Source organism: Rattus norvegicus, chromosome 1 (genome assembly GCF_021556685.1).
Source record: "Rattus norvegicus strain SHRSP/BbbUtx chromosome 1, alternate assembly SHRSP_T2T, whole genome shotgun sequence".
NCBI lineage: Eukaryota > Metazoa > Chordata > Mammalia > Rodentia > Muridae > Rattus > Rattus norvegicus.
This window is the reverse complement of record NC_141534.1, coordinates 2684729-2703055: the sequence shown is the minus strand read 5'-3', so window position 1 is coordinate 2703055 and position 18327 is coordinate 2684729.

Genomic DNA, 18327 nt, shown 5'->3' with positions numbered 1-18327 from the left:
GAATGAAGTGAAGCCTCTTAGGGTAACTTGGGTTGGAGACAGAAGCTTCATTTGGCAGGAGTTGTTTGAAGGAGGAAGGACAGTTTCTAACTGTCCCATAAATTCCTGTACAATGTTCTGCAGGGGAATGCCTACATCTAAGCAAGGGAAGGAGTGTATGAGGCGGCCTAGTATTCTGAGGTTGAGAGGGAGGGAAGGGGAGAGAGGAAAAACAAAGGGAGCTCAGAGGGTGGAGACTGGGTTTGTGACAAGCCAGAGTTTGAGCAAGGTTTAGTGGGAGGATCTGCTGGGGTATACACCTGAGCATCCTGTCACACAGTCATGAAGGCTTAGCTATAAGGATTACAGAATGCTGGTCTGAATCATCACCAGATTGCAGATACAGCTGATGTGCCATCAGCAAGCCAGTGCTCTCCGTTTGAGAACGGGTCCTAAAGAAAAACTGTGTTACAAAAGACATACGTGTTTTCTGTAGGATAGTCTCAACTTCAAATCTAGCCAGTTTTTTAGGATAAATCCTGTGCTGAGTTAGAAGGCAGTGTAGCCAACAGACAGAGTTGGTTCAATCCAAGATGCAATACTTAACCTGAAAGTGCCCTCCCAGGAGAAGAACCCTCCTGGACCACAGTGCTGACCCTCAACTTCATTGCAGAGATGAACTGAGCAGATGGAGTGGCAGATTGGCATCAAGCACGTATTCTGGACACTTGCAACTTGAAACTGACAACAAGTCAGCTCTAAGAGTGTAGCGGTGAGTTTAATGTCAATTGCACACAAGATGGACTGATTAGAGCTGAGGGAGTGTCTAGTGAAAAAACTGCTGTTATAATATTGAGTTTTAGCCAATAGTATAGGGCATTTATTAGTTTAATGAGTCTTGTGGAAGGGCCCAGCATATTGTTGGTCAGGCCCGCACTCTTGAATGGTGGTCACGGGTTTTATAAGAAAGCAGTATGCAGGGTTGGGGATTTAGCTCAGCGATAGAGTGCTTGCCTAGCAAGCGCAAGGCCCTGGGTTCAGTCCCCAGCTCCGAATAAAAGGGAAAAAAAAAGAAAGCAGTATGAGTGATCACAGGGCAGCAAGAAATAAACGTCACCCAGACCCTCATCCATGGCCTCTTGTTTCAGTTTCTGCTTGAGGTCCTGTCCTGACTTCCTTCAGTGATAGATGATGATACGGAAATCTAAGTCAAACAAACCTTTCCATCCTAACTTGCATTGGTCACGGTGTTTCATCAGAGCAATAGCAACCCCAACTAGGACAGAAATTGGTTCAGCATTGTTGGGTGTTGCCGCCACAGACATGATGACATATTGTGGGGCAGAATTGTGGAAGAACATTGAAACTTTTAGCCAAAAAGTCCCTGAGTGTTGAGAGCTCAGGGAGCTGCTGTCCTGTAATAGGTTGAGGGAGAAGTCTTTTGGACACAGCTCATATGATGAGATCTGGCTTGTGAAGTTTAAGAGGGAAGCAAAAATTCCTCTACCAAAACATTTGTACAAAAAATCTGTTGTGTCTGGACAGCCGGAGCTGAAGAATGTGCTGCACTTAGTAAGAAATCAGAAGAGTACAGTAATCTTTTGCTTTATTGGGACAATGAGTGCTCTTACCTGAGCCTGAAGCATCAACTCAACAGTGATTAAAAAGAGATCAAGATCATTGAGGGGAATTCCATGAAGGGTTTCCTAAGAGTCAGCACACAGAAGCTTTGCTCCAGACAGGGCCTAGGAGTTACCTTGTGCTGGCAGCAGAATCTGTTACTGTGTAATAGTCTCCCAAGTGATATGGTTTGAGGCATGAAGGGGTCACACGGAGCAGCAGAGGCTCAGCATTGTAAAAACACAGGAGAGGAAACTGGCAAGGGTGAAGCCTCTGGAGCAGTCAAAGCCCCAAGATGAAGGAATAAAGAAGAGAAGCTGAGGCATCGTGAAAGAGCCCTGGAGGGCTGTAGGTGAGAGCGCAGTCCAGTTGCAGCAAGAGACACCAGTGTTTTGAAGATGCCAGTACCATGTGATGAGCAGAAGACCTGCCTCAGCAGGGTAGGGAAGACATCTGGAGCCTAGGAGACCAGCTGTATGCTATGTGGGGCCAGAGCTGGAGAAAAACCCAAGACAATTGGAGGATCTGGAAGACTGTGAGTGGATCCCAGACGTTGAATCCTGAGTTGTTTATCAGTGGAGACGGGTTTTGCTGTGTTTGTATTGCAATAGTGCTCTGGCTCTTTCCTTGTGAAATAAAAAGATACTAACTTAATTTTTTTAATGTAAGGCTGCAGTTAGAGACTTAACTTTTAAGAGATAATTTTCATTTTTAAAAATATTTATTCTTATAGATTGAACTTTTAAAGTATATGAATTGAGAGAGAACATGGGAGTTTTTATGTTATTTGTGTTTTGTTTTGTGGTATTACATGAATGTGCCATGTTTTCGATAAATGAGACAGATTTTGATTAAAATAAATAAAATGAATAAATAAATAAAGTAATAAAAATAAATTATTGTGTTGTTTTTGTACATCAAGGGGATAAGGACTCAGTTGTGCTAATAATTTTAATTGTCACGGTGACAGAAGCTAGAGTTTAATCCTAACACTCTTTGTGGCATGGTGTTTCATGATAACATTAGTAATCCTACCCAGAGGGGACTCACTGTGCAGCAGAGAGCAAAACCCTGATCACCTAGAGTTCCTTGCATCAGGGTGTCTGTTGAGAAATCAACGTGGTGGACACAAATGTCAGTCCAGAGGGAGGATGAGGAGATTCCCACATTGTGTTTCAGGATTCTGGAAATGAATTTTGCTCCCCCTTCACTGCTAGAGTCCATGAGAAATGAAACATTAGCCCATAAGTCTTCCACAGAAGTCTGGCAGTCAGTCTTTGGCTTACATCATGATACATCTCGACCCTTGACAGATTGAGGAGGTTCAAACTCCAACATGGAGGCCACTGGATCTCCCTGAAAAGTCTCCAGACAGAAATCTTTAGATGTCCATGACTGCTCCAACCACCACCACAGGGAACAGAGGAAAAGGAGGAAGTCAGGAAGAGAGTTTTCCAACAAAGTCACCCATGATTTGCCTCATGGGCATGAGTCCAAAGCATGGGCAAAATATTACTTAAATCAAACAGTATATAAACCCACCCAAGAGTCAAGAGTCATGGCATAGGAGTCAGAAGAAAGGATGTGAGAGCAAGATGGGGTGGAATGATGTGAAATGCTGTTCTCCAGCCATGAACTCACCGTCGCACTGCTGGCTGCTCAGCAGAACTGTGTATGGGCTTGGTCCCTGCACAGATACACACACACACACACACACACACATATGAAAGCAGAGGTAGGAGAACCTTAAAGAAAGTCATCTCACCCGCGGATCCCGCCCGCAGCAGCTCTCTGCTCCCAAACACCGTGGGAGAGAGACCTCACCGCCTGGTCAGGTGGGCACTCCTGAGGCTGCAGAGCAGAGGAGACCACCAACACTGCCCACCCCTGCCCACATCCCTGGCCCAAGAGGAAACTGTATAAGGCCTCTGGGTTCCCGTAGGGGAGGGCCCAGGAGCGGCAGGACCCCTGCGCCTGAGACACCGCTGGAACCTGAAGGAAACAGGCCGGATAAACAGTTCTCTGCACCCAAATCCCGTGGGAGGGAGAGCTAAACCTACAGAGAGGCAGACACGCCTGGGAAACCAGAAGAGACTGCACTCTGCACACACATCTCGGACGCCAGAGGAAAACACCAAACGCCATCTGGAACCCTAGTGCACGGAAGCTCCCGGAAAGGGCGGCACATATCTTCCTGGTTGCCGCCGCCGCAGAGAGCTCGTGGGCAGCACCCCATGAGCAAACTTGAGCCTCGGGACCACAGGTAAGACCAACTTTTCTGCTGCAAGTGACCTGCCTGGTGAACTCAAGACACAGGCCCACAGGAACAGCTGAAGACCTGTAGAGAGGAAAAACTACACGCCCGAAAGCAGAACACTCTGTCCCCATAACTGGCTGAAAGAAAACAGGAAAACAGGTCTACAGCACTCCTGACACACAGGCTTATAGGACAGTCTAGTCACTGTCAGAAATAGCAGAACAAAATAACACTAGAGATAATCTGATGGCGAGAGGCAAGCGCAGGAACCCAAGCAACAGAAACCAAGACTACATGGCATCATCGGAGCCCAATTCTCCCACCAAAATAAACATGGAATATCCAAACACACCAGAAAAGCAAGATCTAGTTTCAAAATCATTTTTGATCATGATGCTGGAGGACTTCAAGAAAGACGTGAAGAACTCCCTTAGAGAATGAGTAGAAGCCTACAGAGAGGAATCGCAAAAATGCCTGAAAGAATTCCAGGAAAACATAAATAAACAAGTAGAAACCCATAGAGAGGAGACACAAAAATCCCTGAAAGAATTCCAGGAAAACACAATCAAACAGTTGAAGGAATTAAAAATGGAAATAGAAGCAATCAAGAAAGAACACATGGAAACAACCCTGGATATAGAAAATCAAAAGAAGAGACAAGGAGCTGTAGATACAAGCTTCACCAACAGAATACAAGAGATGGAAGAGAGAATCTCAGGAGCAGAAGATTCCATAGAAATCATTGACTCAACTGTCAAAGATAATGTAAAGCGGAAAAAGCTACTGGTCCAAAACATACAGGAAATCCAGGACTCAATGAGAAGATCAAACCTAAGGATAATAGGTATAGAAGAGAGTGAAGACTCCCAGCTCAAAGGACCAGTAAATATCTTCAACAAAATCATAGAAGAAAACTTCCCTAACCTAAAAAAAGAGATACCCATAGGCATACAAGAAGCCTACAGAACTCCAAATAGATTGGACCAGAAAAGAAACACCTCCCGTCACATAATAGTCAAAACACCAAACGCACAAAATAAAGAAAGAATATTAAAAGCAGTAAGGGAAAAAGGTCAAGTAACATATAAAGGCAGACCTATCAGAATCACACCAGACTTTTCGCCAGAAACTATGAAGGCCAGAAGATCCTGGACTGATGTCATACAGACCCTAAGAGAACACAAATGCCAGCCCAGGTTACTGTATCCTGCAAAACTCTCAATTAACATAGATGGAGAAACCAAGATATTCCATGACAAAACCAAATTTACACAATATCTTTCTACAAATCCAGCACTACAAAGGATAATAAATGGTAAAGCCCAACATAAGGAGGCAAGCTATACCCTAGAAGAAGCAAGAAACTAATCGTCTTGGCAACAAAACAAAGAGAGTGAAAGCACACAAACATAACCTCACATCCAAATATGAATATAACGGGAAGCAATAATCACTATTCCTTAATATCTCTCAACATCAATGGCCTCAACTCCCCAATAAAAAGACATAGATTAACAAACTGGATACGCAACAAGGACCCTGCATTCTGCTGCCTACAGGAAACACACCTCAGAGACAAAGACAGACACTGCCTCAGAATGAAAGGCTGGAAAACAACTTTCCAAGCAAATGGTCAGAAGAAGCAAGCTGGAGTAGCCATTCTAATATCAAATAAAATCAATTTTCAACTAAAAGTCATCAAAAAAGATAAGGAAGGACACTTCATATTCATCAAAGGAAAAATACACCAAGGTGAACTCTCAATCCTAAATATCTATGCCCCAAATAAAAGGGCACCTACATACGTAAAAGAAACCTTAATAAAGCTAAAAACACACATTGCACCTCACACAATAATAGTGGGAGATTTCAACACCCCACTCTCATCAATGGACAGGAGCCGGATGTAGATCGCTCCTGAGAGACACAGCCAGAATACAGCAATACAGAGGCGAATGCTAGCAGCAAACCACTGAACTGAGAATAGGACCCCCATTGAAGGAATCAGAGAAAGAACTGGAAGAGCTTGAAGGGGCTCGAGACCCCATATGTACAACAATGCCAAGCAACCAGAGCTTCCAGGGACTAAGCCAATACCTAAAGACTATACATGGACTGTCCCTGGACTCTGACCTCATAGGTAGCAATGAATATCCTAGTAAGAGCACCAGTGGAAGGGGAAGCCCTGGGTCCTGCTAAGACTGAACCCCCAGTGAACTAGACTGTTGGGGGGAGGGCGGCAATGGGGGGAGGGTTGGCAGGGGAACACCCATAAGGAAGGGGAGGGGGGAGGGGGATGTTTGCCAGGAAACCAAAGAATTATTATTAAGTATTAAATAAATTAAAAAAAGAAAAGAAAAAAAAAGAAAGTCATCTAAGGGGATTGGAAAGGAGAGGTTGATACAAGAGTTGATATGACTGATTTATGTCTCATGTATATATAAAACCAATTGTCTTGGTGACTTTCCCATCAAATAACTGCATGACATATGTCACCTACATATGAGAAGTATGGGCCTGTGTGTGTAAATGTTAATGGTTATCCCTGCCTTTGCTTCAGAATCTTAACGAAGGCAGTTAGTTGAACATATTGCCTAATATGGAATTTCCATAAGAGGCTTGATTCTATGACCTCTGTGAGACTCAGTTTGTGTACCCCAAAGGCCTGTGTCTGACATCATAAAATGACTTTGAGGGTTGAGACTGTTTGTAAAGCATGGATGTAAAGTCTAACAAGGTCTATAGTAATCACTCTAATGTGTAGGTCTACTACTCTCTGATGTTATTACCTGAGACCCAGTGGAAAGTCTTTCACTTGAGAGCTCTAAGGGCCTGGAAGGCTTTGACATTGAGTTTGCTATTTGAGAAACTGACGTTGTCAGGGCTTAAGGAATTATATCACTAGGTTACTGACCCATCAAAGCCTATACAAACCATGGTAAAAGGAAAGTCTCTCTTCATCTGCTTCCTTGTCCACACTTACTAGTATGTCCCTCTATTCACAAACATTGAAATCTACTTCCTTGGAATTCTTGAATAGACTGAGAAATAGCTGAGACATCCAGTCCCATGAACTGGACAATTTCTGGATTCTTGGATGTTCACTACATAGGCATCAAGGTGGGATTATGGCCTGTAAGTCCTTTTTATAAGCCATGTGTGTATATATATATATATATATATATATATATATATATACATATACATATATATATATGTGTGTGTGTGTCTGTGTGTGTGTGTGTGTCTGTGTGTGTGTGTGTCTGTGTGTGTGTGTCTTTGTGTCTGTGTGTCTGTGTGTTTGTGTGTGTGTGTGGTGGCTATTCATGGCTGTCAACTTGATTACACTTGGAATTCATATCCCAAAATGGAACATCTGAGAGGGATTTTGGATTAATTACAAGTAGAAAAATCTAATTTTAAATAAGTTATTTAATGTTTGAAGACATACCTTTAATCCCAATCTTTTCATCTGGGAAAACCCATGTTTCATATAGGCCACACCATCTTCTATAACTCCTATAAGCACATGGAAGAAGTATACTTTTTGTATTTTCCTGATTACTCTGGCTTTGTTAGCAAGTCCATTCCTTCACAGTCATTTGCGCCTACCACTTCATTCTTCTGAAACTGAAGACCACCTGAGACATCGAGCCTTGTGGACTGAGCAACATCTGGATTTGCGGTCTTTCCATTCATAGGATTGAATAGCCATTGTTGGATTAGCTGAACCCCAGCCTGCATGTCTTCCTTGTAAATCACCTTTATAGAGAGAGAGATTCATTCTATATATTGTTAGATTAGAAAACCCCGACTAACACTTCTGTCATGTGTTTAAGACCATGTAGATTTTACAAGAGGTTAATTTTTTTTCATGTGATTAGTAGAGGTTCATTCACAGTTACATTGAGAATTTGGAAATCATTGTTGCTTCCATTAATTTTCTCATTCAGGAATACTCTCTGCTAGAATATATAAGCATATTGCTGTCTGTGTGGTTTCCCTTATAAACAATAAAGACATTTCTTTTCTTATGACTCATCCTGCTTGTTACAGAATGCATGTGGACCATGTCTACCCTCTGTACTCTCTATGATCTCTTTTATCAAGAGGAGAGATGTCATATCAGAACCATGGGTGCTTTTGACTTGTCCTATTGTTCTCTGTTCTATCTGGGACCCAGATGACCTGGGAACAAGAACCAACATCATGACTATTGTCTTAGCCCTCAATCTTCACCCACATCAGCCTCCATAGGTGTGTTGAAGAAACACCACACCAGTCCTTTGAAATCCAGCCAGTGGAGAGCATTGAAACCTTGACCTAAATTGGACTCTGTTAAAATTCCTTTCATTTCCCCAATAACTGAGATGCTAAAAAAATTGGTAAAATGTACAGGCAGTTGTCTTGATCAAGTAAGATATTTATGATTTAACCTCCATGTTCTTGAGACAGAATTTCACATTGTAGCTCTAAGTGTTCTGGAATTCTCTAAGTAGACCAGGCTGGTTTCAAATCCACAAAGATCTTCCTGCCTATGCCACCCAAGTACTGGGATGAAAGGCACAAGTCTCCACACCTGATCCCACACCCTGTTTAAAGTAAAGTTTCACACACTTTTTGTGTGTATGTGTGGAGTATTCACCAAAGAAGACCGCTCAGACATGGGTTTTAAGCACATATAATAATTTATGTTAGTCAGTGATCACAGCGATTGTGTGAGATCCCAGTGCAGCACTGAACCTGCTTCAGGGTGAGCTTTTAAGCACAAACCCTCTATCCTGTGTTGAGGTACTTCAGGTAACAAGAACAGTTAGCTAAACAGTTAGCTGGGCTAGAGAGATGACTCAGTGGTTAAGAGCACTGACTGCACTTCCAGAGAACCCCAGTTCAATTCCCAGCAACAGGGTGGCTCATAAGCACCTGTAATGGGATCCCATGCCCTCTTCTAGTTTGTCTGTAGATAACGACAATATACACACATACAGGAAATACATAAATCTAACCAACAACAACAACCACAACCACAACAACAACAACCCAGTAAGCTAGAAGTAGAACTACAGAAGCCAAAAAGCAAGAGTAGACCAGTTAGATAGTTCCTTAACTATGGCCTTAGATAGACTAGACCTTTCTTTTAGTTTGGGCAGGTGATGCTGCCTAAGTCTTGAGTCCTACAGTTTGAATGGCACTTCCATTAGGTCTGGTGGCCTGCTATCCTCTGGGTCCTATTACAACATCCCTGTGTCTTACTTTAAACTTGTGGTGTTTATCCTGATATCTTTCTCTTGTTTTCAGTAATCCTTACTTTAGGACGAACCTTATTTAAAAACCTTTCTTGTCACAAACATTTTTTTCAATAAAACAAATACCTATTACCTTCTGTGTTTCTCGCTACAGCTATAATTACTTTACGTCATGGTTTCAGTTATAGAATCCTTGACGTGAATTAGTATTTATTCAAAGAGCCACAAATCTTGACAAAGGCCACATCTGATCTTTTTCCTTTAATAATAGGTATGAATTTATTAGTACTTAATTATAAAGAACTTCAGATAGCTGGGCTTGGGGGTGCACACCTCTCATCCCAGCTTCTGGGAGGTATAATCACATGAGTTCTAGGTCAGCGTGGTCTACAGAGCTAAGAGCAGAGCAACTGGGGCTATACAGAGACTGTCTTGGTAAATCAAAATAATGAAAAAGAATAAAGGAATTTGCAAATCTCAGGAAAAAAAATCATACAGTGAAATTAATCAGACTCAAAGTCCACTATCATTATGAAAGGAAACTCAAAAGATAGTTTACATAGTCTTAGTTCACTTCTATGCAGTTAGAATAGCCATTCTTACTAGTAATTCTTGAATTTAGTAAGAGAATGCTGTCAAAGTTCATATTATTATCAGTTAATCCATTTCAACCTGTAACTGAGGCCTGGAGACGTGGGTAGGTATTTATGAGCACCGGCTGCTCTCACAGAATTCCCAGCTTCATTAATTCCCAGCATCCACCTGTGGCTCATCACCACCTACTACCGCAGCTGCAGAGGATGCTCTGGCCTTGGTTGGTCCTTGCATTTAACACACAACAAATCACCCAGTGCCATTGATTGTATGTATGAGATGTGTGATAGGTCTTTGCTATGTAAGGTCAAATTTACAGCACCATTTTGTGATTTAATGAATTGACAGAAGAACAAAGCTCAAATACTCTCTTGTTCATGTAAAATGAATTTAAAGTGACCCTTCTTTGGTGGTCTTTCTTGTATAATCATGTAATATATATAGAAACTTTAATCCTAAAGAAAACAAATATATCAAATTGCAGTCTCAGCTAACAGGTAGAACTAAGAACAAAGGGCATAGGATGTATTTAATTTAAAGTAAAACCTCAAAGGATATCAGAGATGATTAGGGTTAAACTGTGTTTGGCTGTGTTTGACTGAAGGTGAGGGCTTGTGGGGGGGAGCATTCATACCACAAAACAGAACTTAACCCACACAAGCGAGTAGTCAGCATTAACTGTTCTCTCAGTTCCTGGCAGCAAGGATCGAGGCCAGTGCATAAGGAGAAAATACTGGGGTGAATCAGGCAACAATCATTAGGTGTCACTTCACTGCTGCAAACTCTAGTCTGCTTATGTCACAAAGCTAGCAGACACAGGGAGGAGGAGGACTAAGGCAGAGTGCACACACCATGCAATAGTACCTTTCCTTCATGGTGCTACATGGCATTTAGCCTGGGGTCACTTAGGGGGAAACCAGAGGCAGGTGAACTGAAGTGTCCTAGAAGAGATTTTTAAAAAACAGTGTGAACTCAGAATGTGGATGTAGAAACTAGGGGTCACGTGTGGGGAGACAGGGGTCAGGAACTGTCTGAACACACAGCCCAGTTTTCTGTTCCATGGTACTCAGTGCAGTCAGCACTCTGCAAGAGCAACTTGGGCTGTGCTTTCTCTTGGCAGCTGAAGTCATCCCAGGACCCTGCTGTTGTTGTAAAAATGTAAAAATTAAAAAAGTATGGTTGTCTTTTATCCCCCACTAGGTCTGGCACCTCAGTAACCCAAGATATCTGCTGGATATCTTAATTCTCAGTCAGCAAGTGTCTCACCCGCTTTGCTCCATTCTATATCACACTGCCGAAGGCATCTCTCTTAGCCTGACAGCAATCTCTCTACCTATCTAGTTCCTAAGGCAGGTTTCCATGCCAGAAACACACATCCCAACTCCATAGCAGCCCAGAGCAGCTGCCGCACACTTTCTTACACTTAAATCGCTACATGAAAGAACACACAACACAATAACCTTTGACCCAATTGATAAGATAAACACCCACCTAAACATACAAAGGCCAATACACATCCATGCCTTAAAAACACTAATAACAACCTGTAAATACACAGAGCAGAATCTTAATGTCAGCCTCCATTGTTGTCCCTCTGCTTCTCTCCCTGTCCTCCTGTCTCTTCCTCCTCTTCTGTTCTAGTTCCCTCTTCTTCCTTTAAACTTTCCCCCAGCCCATCCTTCCTTCTCGTCCAGTGACAGGCCTCCTTCTATCTTGTACCTGCCTCACCTCTGACATCATCCCACATTTCACCCTTTTTGTCTAGTTAAAAAAAGAAAACATTTCTCTTAAATATGAGAACAACTATTATCATTTTGTAATTAAAAGCATAAAATATATCTAACACCCAGTCCAACACTACATCAGTTAAACAGAACATTTAGTTATCCATTCCAGCTTAGGAAAGGCTTAAAATCTATATTATATATTGCTAGCTTGTATACTATCTGATAACTATCCAATAAAATATGTATTTTCAGAGTTAAACAGCCTGATAGGCTATGAAACTAGAATCAGTCTTCAACCCCATCAGAAGTCTGAGAACGACCAAATATCTATATACATAGGAAGCCTAACATGGCTTCCAGAACTGAGAGGTTGTAGAGACAAATCTCCACTAGCACAGTCGCCTGTTAGCAACATGTGAGTGCAAGTCTTCAGCCTTCTGGCCCAAAATCAACTGACTGACTCTTGAAATGCAGATTTTGAAGGGCTAATCACCCTGTCTTGGCAGAGTTTATCAGGCAACTATTCTGCATAATTTGTCCTTTTCTGGACAGTATTAGTCTGCAGATGAAACAGGCAGTTTTGTCCAGTGGCTGCCCAGCCACAAAGTATTGCCTCACCTGGATGTAGAGATGTTCACAATCTTCATTAAATCTGCCAACAATTAGGAGCAGATATGTCTTCATTAAGTCTGCCAACAGTTAGGAGCAGATATGTCTGAAGAAAAGATAAATAACTTTAAATCTCAAACTTTGTGGATTTCTGACATTTGTGAAAACCATCTATGTATATGAGACAATCTGGACTGTTGTCTTTATATCTTAATATTATCTTGAAAGTACTCTAGCAAAGTCAGAGCCATGAATTTGCTCTTTGACCCTTAACTCACAGGTGTAATCAACTCAGAAATTTATAATGGCATCATTAGAAGGACTGGCTATAAACCTTGCACTTTTAAACTCTTTTAACAAACAAATTGTATACCAAAACAAAGATATGATTTTAGCTTAGTTACCAAATGAGATTATGACTGTACAACTCAATCTAGCTAATTCCTCCCTGTTAAATTACAACTAATTTCAAATTCCTCATAAAAACAACTTTAGAATAACCACTTTCAGTTCCCCAAAAGTCCAGGGAATTGGGGCGACGACTCCTCCATAACTTCTTCAAGCTGATCATGGGCTTTGAGATATCCTTGGGGATAGGGGACAGGAAGAATGAAGCAAATGCTGAAGCCAGATGTGTCCTGACTGGACCCAGATGAACGTCCTTGAGACCAGGAATCCAAGAAGGTGCACACTGCAAAATACAGCTCTCAAGACAAAAGTTTAGAATCGAGATATCTTTTGTTTGTTCAGATTGATGTCTCCTAAATCATTTTTTTCAGGTGGTCTACCTCTATAAATCTGATCAGTATGACTCTGTGAGCTTTCCAGAGCCTAATCACACTTTTTAAAAACACAAAGACAAAATCTTTCTCCCAAAATACTGTGTTTCTTAGTAACCAGAAAAGGTTGTATCTTGCACTCTCTCCCAGAGTAATAATATAACCATAAAACTCAAAGTCACACCCATTATGAAGATTAAACAATAGTTTAAAAAGGAAATAAGCTAAACAATGAGCCTGATAAGCTTTTGTACTCTAGGATATCAGGAAATGAACCCAAAATTCCCGTTGAGCCCACATTAAGAGAATCTGAGCTTCCTCTTGTGGTAAATACCAAAAGTAACCACAAACCCTCAGTAGCTGGCATCAATGAGCCGTATGGCCTTTAGCGGGGTAATTCATAAAACAAACTAAACACCTTCTATCAATTCTATTACCAATAAGCAACGCATCAAACCAGGACTTTAGCCTAAAATATACCCATCTGTTAATCTCTCTTCCTGGAGCCACAGACCTTGGCCCAGGTCTGTGCAGTTCAAATTACTCTCAACAACATAGCCTTCCATATTCCTACTAGGATGGGACATTAAGCCCCATTTAAAGCATTCCAGTTCTTTCAAAATCCAAAGTCCCTGATTCCACATTCTTCTACACAAAATCATTTTCAGGCCAACCAAAGCAATGCCCTAGTTTCTTGTATCAACTTCTGTTTTAGTTAAGGTTCTACTGCTATGAACAGACACCATGACCAAGGCAACTCATATGAGGACAACATTTAATTGGGGCCGGCTTACAGGTTCAGAGGTTAAGTCGATTATCATCAAGGTGGGAGTGTGGCAGCATGCAGGCAGGCATGGAGCAGGCAGAACTGAGTCTACATCTTCATTTGGAGAATGCTAGTAGAATACTGACTTCCAGGCAGCTAGGATGAGTGTCTTAAACCTCACACCCACAGTGTCAACCTATTCCAACAAGGCCATGTCTCCCAATAGTGCCACTCCCTGGGCCAATCATCTACAAACTGTCACACATAGGGTTACTAGTGCCCTGATGAAACAACATGACCAGAAACAACTTTAGGAGGAAAATGTTTAGTTGAGTTAGACTTCCACATCATAATCCATCACTGCAGGAAGTCAGGACAGAAACTCAGATAGGGCAGGAACCTTGTTGTGGTTTGGTCTGTGCTGTGTATACAAAGACTAAATCCTAACTCCAAGATCTGATTGTTCCCTAATTTAAAGTTTTTAGTTAAGTAAAAGTGGCTATATCCAGTTACTGGGGAAAATAGAGGGAGGAGGAGAAGCTTTGGTTACTGGGCTGAGGGGTCACAGGTAGGGACGGTGAGAGGAAGAAGGAGAAAGGAAGGAGGAGGAGAGAAAGAAGATGGAGACAACAGGAAATCTCCATGAGACAAGATGGACCAGGGGCACATGGCCAAGTGAAATGCCCTTGAGGACAGACTGATGGAGCAAAAATTATCCAGACAAGACTCAAACTGTTAGGACTTGGGGAGCTTAGCTGGGAATTAGCCAGTCTAGCATAATAAAAAAATAGATTAGAGTTATTTTGCCCAATAGTTTTGATAAAGCTGATTAAATAAATCTAGTAGGCTTCACTCTCACTCATGAGCTAGCTAGGGATAGAAATGAGTATTTACTTTTTAAAATGTATTAACAGGACTTGGAGCAGGAACTGAAGAAGAGGCCATGGAGGATTGCTGCTTACTGTCTTGACACGGTGGCTTGATTGTTCAACCTAACTGCTTTCTTTCATTCTTTCCTTCTATCTCTGTTTCCTTCCTTCCTTCCTTCCTTCCTTCCTTCCTTCTTTCCTTCTTTCCTTCTTTCCTCCCTTCCTTTATTTCTTCTCCTCCTTCTCCTTTCCCTCCTCCTCCTCCTCCTCCTCCTCCTCCTCCTCCTCCTCCTCCTCAGCCTTCTTAAGCCAGAGTTTCTCTGTCTGGTTCTGCCTGTCTTGGAACTCACTCCAAAGACCAGGCTGGCCTCAGACTCCACCTTATTCTGCCACCTAAGTGCTAGGATTAAAGGCATGTTCCACCACAACCCATCTTTAGCCTGCTTTCTGATAGAACCAAGAACTACTTGCCAAATGATTAGCACCACCCATAATGGTCTGAACCCTCCCCCATCAATCACTGATTTAAAAAGCAAACCTCCCCAGAGCTGGGTCTTGTGAAAGCATTTTCTCAATCAAGGTTCCTTCCTTTCAGATGACTCTTAGCTGTGTCAAGTTGACATAAAACCAGTCAGGACACCCACCTTGCCCTTAAGCACATCCTGCCTCTAACCGAGTCTAACCCTAACCCACCTTGTCTCCTGTGCTCTTTGTCCTCCACCCAACATGCGATTCCTGATGAAGTCCTGCTCCTAAGGGTCCATTCTTTCAGTTGTCTGATGATAAACGTGGCTTTCCGTAAAACACATTTTCCCTTTCCAACATGGTTACAATCCTGATGGTCCTGCATCTCACTCTGACAGAGAATACACATCAGGGGCCAATAGGCAGTTGTGGGCCACCCAGCGTGGATGCTGGGAATTGAACTCAGGTCCTCTGTAAAATCAATATTCCCTCAGCTGCTGAGCTATCTCTCCAGCCCCCAGATAGAGAAATTAAAAACACAGAAAAGCATCTCCAATCAGTTGAGCTCCAACAAAGTTGTTCAATGAAAGGAGAACTTCCTCAGCCAACAAGGAGTGCTTAACGTAAACGTGTTATTGCCTGTAAACCACACTTCGGTGACATTGACCTTAAGAAGGGAAAGAAGAGCCCAACACAGAAACACACACACACACACACACACACACACACACACACACACACACACACACACACACACACAATCAAACCCAATTTTTTACTTAACAGTCATTCACTGTGTGCCTTCAGAAATCACTTTTGGGTCTTACAGAAGCACTGCTAATTCTTTTCCAACACCAGATGGCACCAACAAGCAAGGCTTAGCCCTCCTAAGTTACACTGTGGCTAGCCCTGGGTTTTCATCAGTGACTTGGGGAGACAAGGAGACCAAAACTCACAATTGATGGGGAAGCTGAAGTGAGATCAGCTGGCTGATCTGGTACCCAGAAGCTGCTCAATGAATAGTCTCTCTCCTCAGTGTGATGAAGGGACATGAAAGTGGGGATTTTAAATTCCTCTGAAGAATCTGCTTCGGTGAATATCCAACCTAAGTACAATCCCTTCAAATGTGGACTAGCAGGAGTGTTCAAAAACCATATCCAAGGTTGTCCTCTGGCTTCCACACATATGTACATACACTCATGTACATACACGCACGTACACCTGCACATACATTAGTATAATTTTTTGAGTCCTGTGTTGTGGATTTTAGTTTTTCAAACAGGGTTTCTCTGAGTAGCCCTGGTTGCCCTGGAACTTGCTGTGTAGACCATGCTGACCTTAAACTCACAGAGTTTAAGGCCAGAGTTTCTGCCTCTCAAGTGCTGGGAGTAAAGGCCTGGAACACTCCTGCCTGGCTATATTACTCTCTCTGTCTCTCTGTCTCTGTCTCTGTCTCTGTGTGTGTCTCTCTGTGTCTCTCTGTCTCTGTCTCTGTCTCTCTCTCTCCCCGCCCCCATGTGTGTGTGTGTGTGTGTGTGTGTGTGTGTATGTCTGTGTGTGTGAGATTTAAATTCCCCAACTAGTCGTCTTAAGTATGTGATTAAGGAGTCATTGGGATGTAAGCAGTAAGGTAGTTCCTGTCTCCCCTTCTTCCTCTCTCAATGTCTATTACTGAGTCCTCCACCTGTTCCTCTGACAGCATGTCTCTCCTCTGCTGAACAGCTCCTCTGTTCTGCAGTCTCCTTTCAGGTAGCCCTGGAGCCTACCTGACCCCTCAGCTATTCCTCCCACTCTGACTCAGTTGTGTCTCTCTGTTCCCCATCTTATATCCTAAAAGAAAACTTCTGAGAGGTTCTTCTAGGCCAGATGTTCACAATCGGTCCCAACATGGGTCTGGGGGTAGAGTCACTGAGAGCTAAATCTGTCCCAGCATACAGAGCAGAGTCCATGAAAGGAGTGCAGATGAGGATGGAGGGAGGGGTCTGAGTATACTGACCACTTCATTAGCAGGTTCAGAGGAAAGTTAGGCCCCACCTGGTTGCAGGACATGTAATCTTTCAGCTTTGTGCACCTGTTTCTTATCTGTAAAATCAGGTGAAGGGCAGCGCAGGCAGCACTGTAGTGGTTTGTGATGTTGGACGTTCTGGGGCTGGTTGCTTTGGAGGTGTCTAGAATGGAGATTCTGAAGGAACATCTGGGGCTGGCAAGTTGCTGGAGCATTTTTTAGTTGATTTGAGGCTCATGGTCCTGGCACTTGGGGAAGGGGAGTTCAAAGACCAGGGAAAGGGGGAGAGGATCAGGGAGAGGGGGAGAGATCCCAGGGAAAGGAGGAGAATTCCCACCCATAGGAATGGACAGGTAGGGGAGTTCAGGATGTTGGATAGCAAGGTTTACACAGCAAAAGATAGTGTATGTGAGAATTCTCTCACTGGAAACAACCAGATCTTGCGGTTCAGAATTTAGGATTTGTAAACGCAACACCAGACCAACCCCCAACAAGAGAGTTAATGGTGGAGTGTGGAGGGGTTTGGAACACTGGCCGTGTATTCTGACTGTGGGTGAGGGAAAGGAGTGAGTGGGGGAGAGTGACCGGTGTGTGCTTAGGGTGGTCAGTCAATATCATCAGAGATCTGGGGATGAATTATAGGAGGAGGTGTCATCTAAATGGTCTCTATATCAGTTAAAATAGCATAGACTTTTTCATTACCTAGACAATATCCCTAGGTTCCTGTGGTCTTGACGGCCGGGCAGCAATGGTAAGCCTTCAGCTGTCATCAGGGCAGTGGCCTTGAGCTGTCAGATCCACATCTGAGATGTATTTTTATTACTGAACTTGGGAAATTGACATCAGTTTGACAAGGCAGAGCAATTAACCCAAAAGTGTTTTCAAGTGGAGCAGAGTCCTGGCAGTGTGTGAGGCCTGGGCAATTTCCCCAGTGGTTAGTGTTACCACAGTCCAGGTGGAGTCACTGTCATCATTGTGCTCTGTCTGTCTCCATTAAAGAAAGCAGGGTTTATGCTCATCGTGAATATGTCTGGAAGGACATGTCTAATAGTCACAAGAACGCTAGCTCACATTCTGAGACAGGCAGTAAGTGGATCCTAAGCAAGCTAAACATGGACCAAGACAATATGTCTTAGGACCTGTGGCATTCCAGCATCTCACATCTTGAGGATCTACCCAGTCAGTTACATTTCGTGGGTGAGCATCTTTCTGGGAACTCCTGTTCCCATAAGCAATGCTTCTTGTTTCATTCTGTGGCCTGATCCAGGTGCTGCCTGCATCTTCCATTCAATGTATCTGTTCTACACCTTCAGATATATGCTAAGTGGTTATCTTTACGTGACAGCATCCTTCCCTCAAAGGCTTAACATAAATTGATGGATAAGCAAACAAGAAAATGCAATATGCAAAC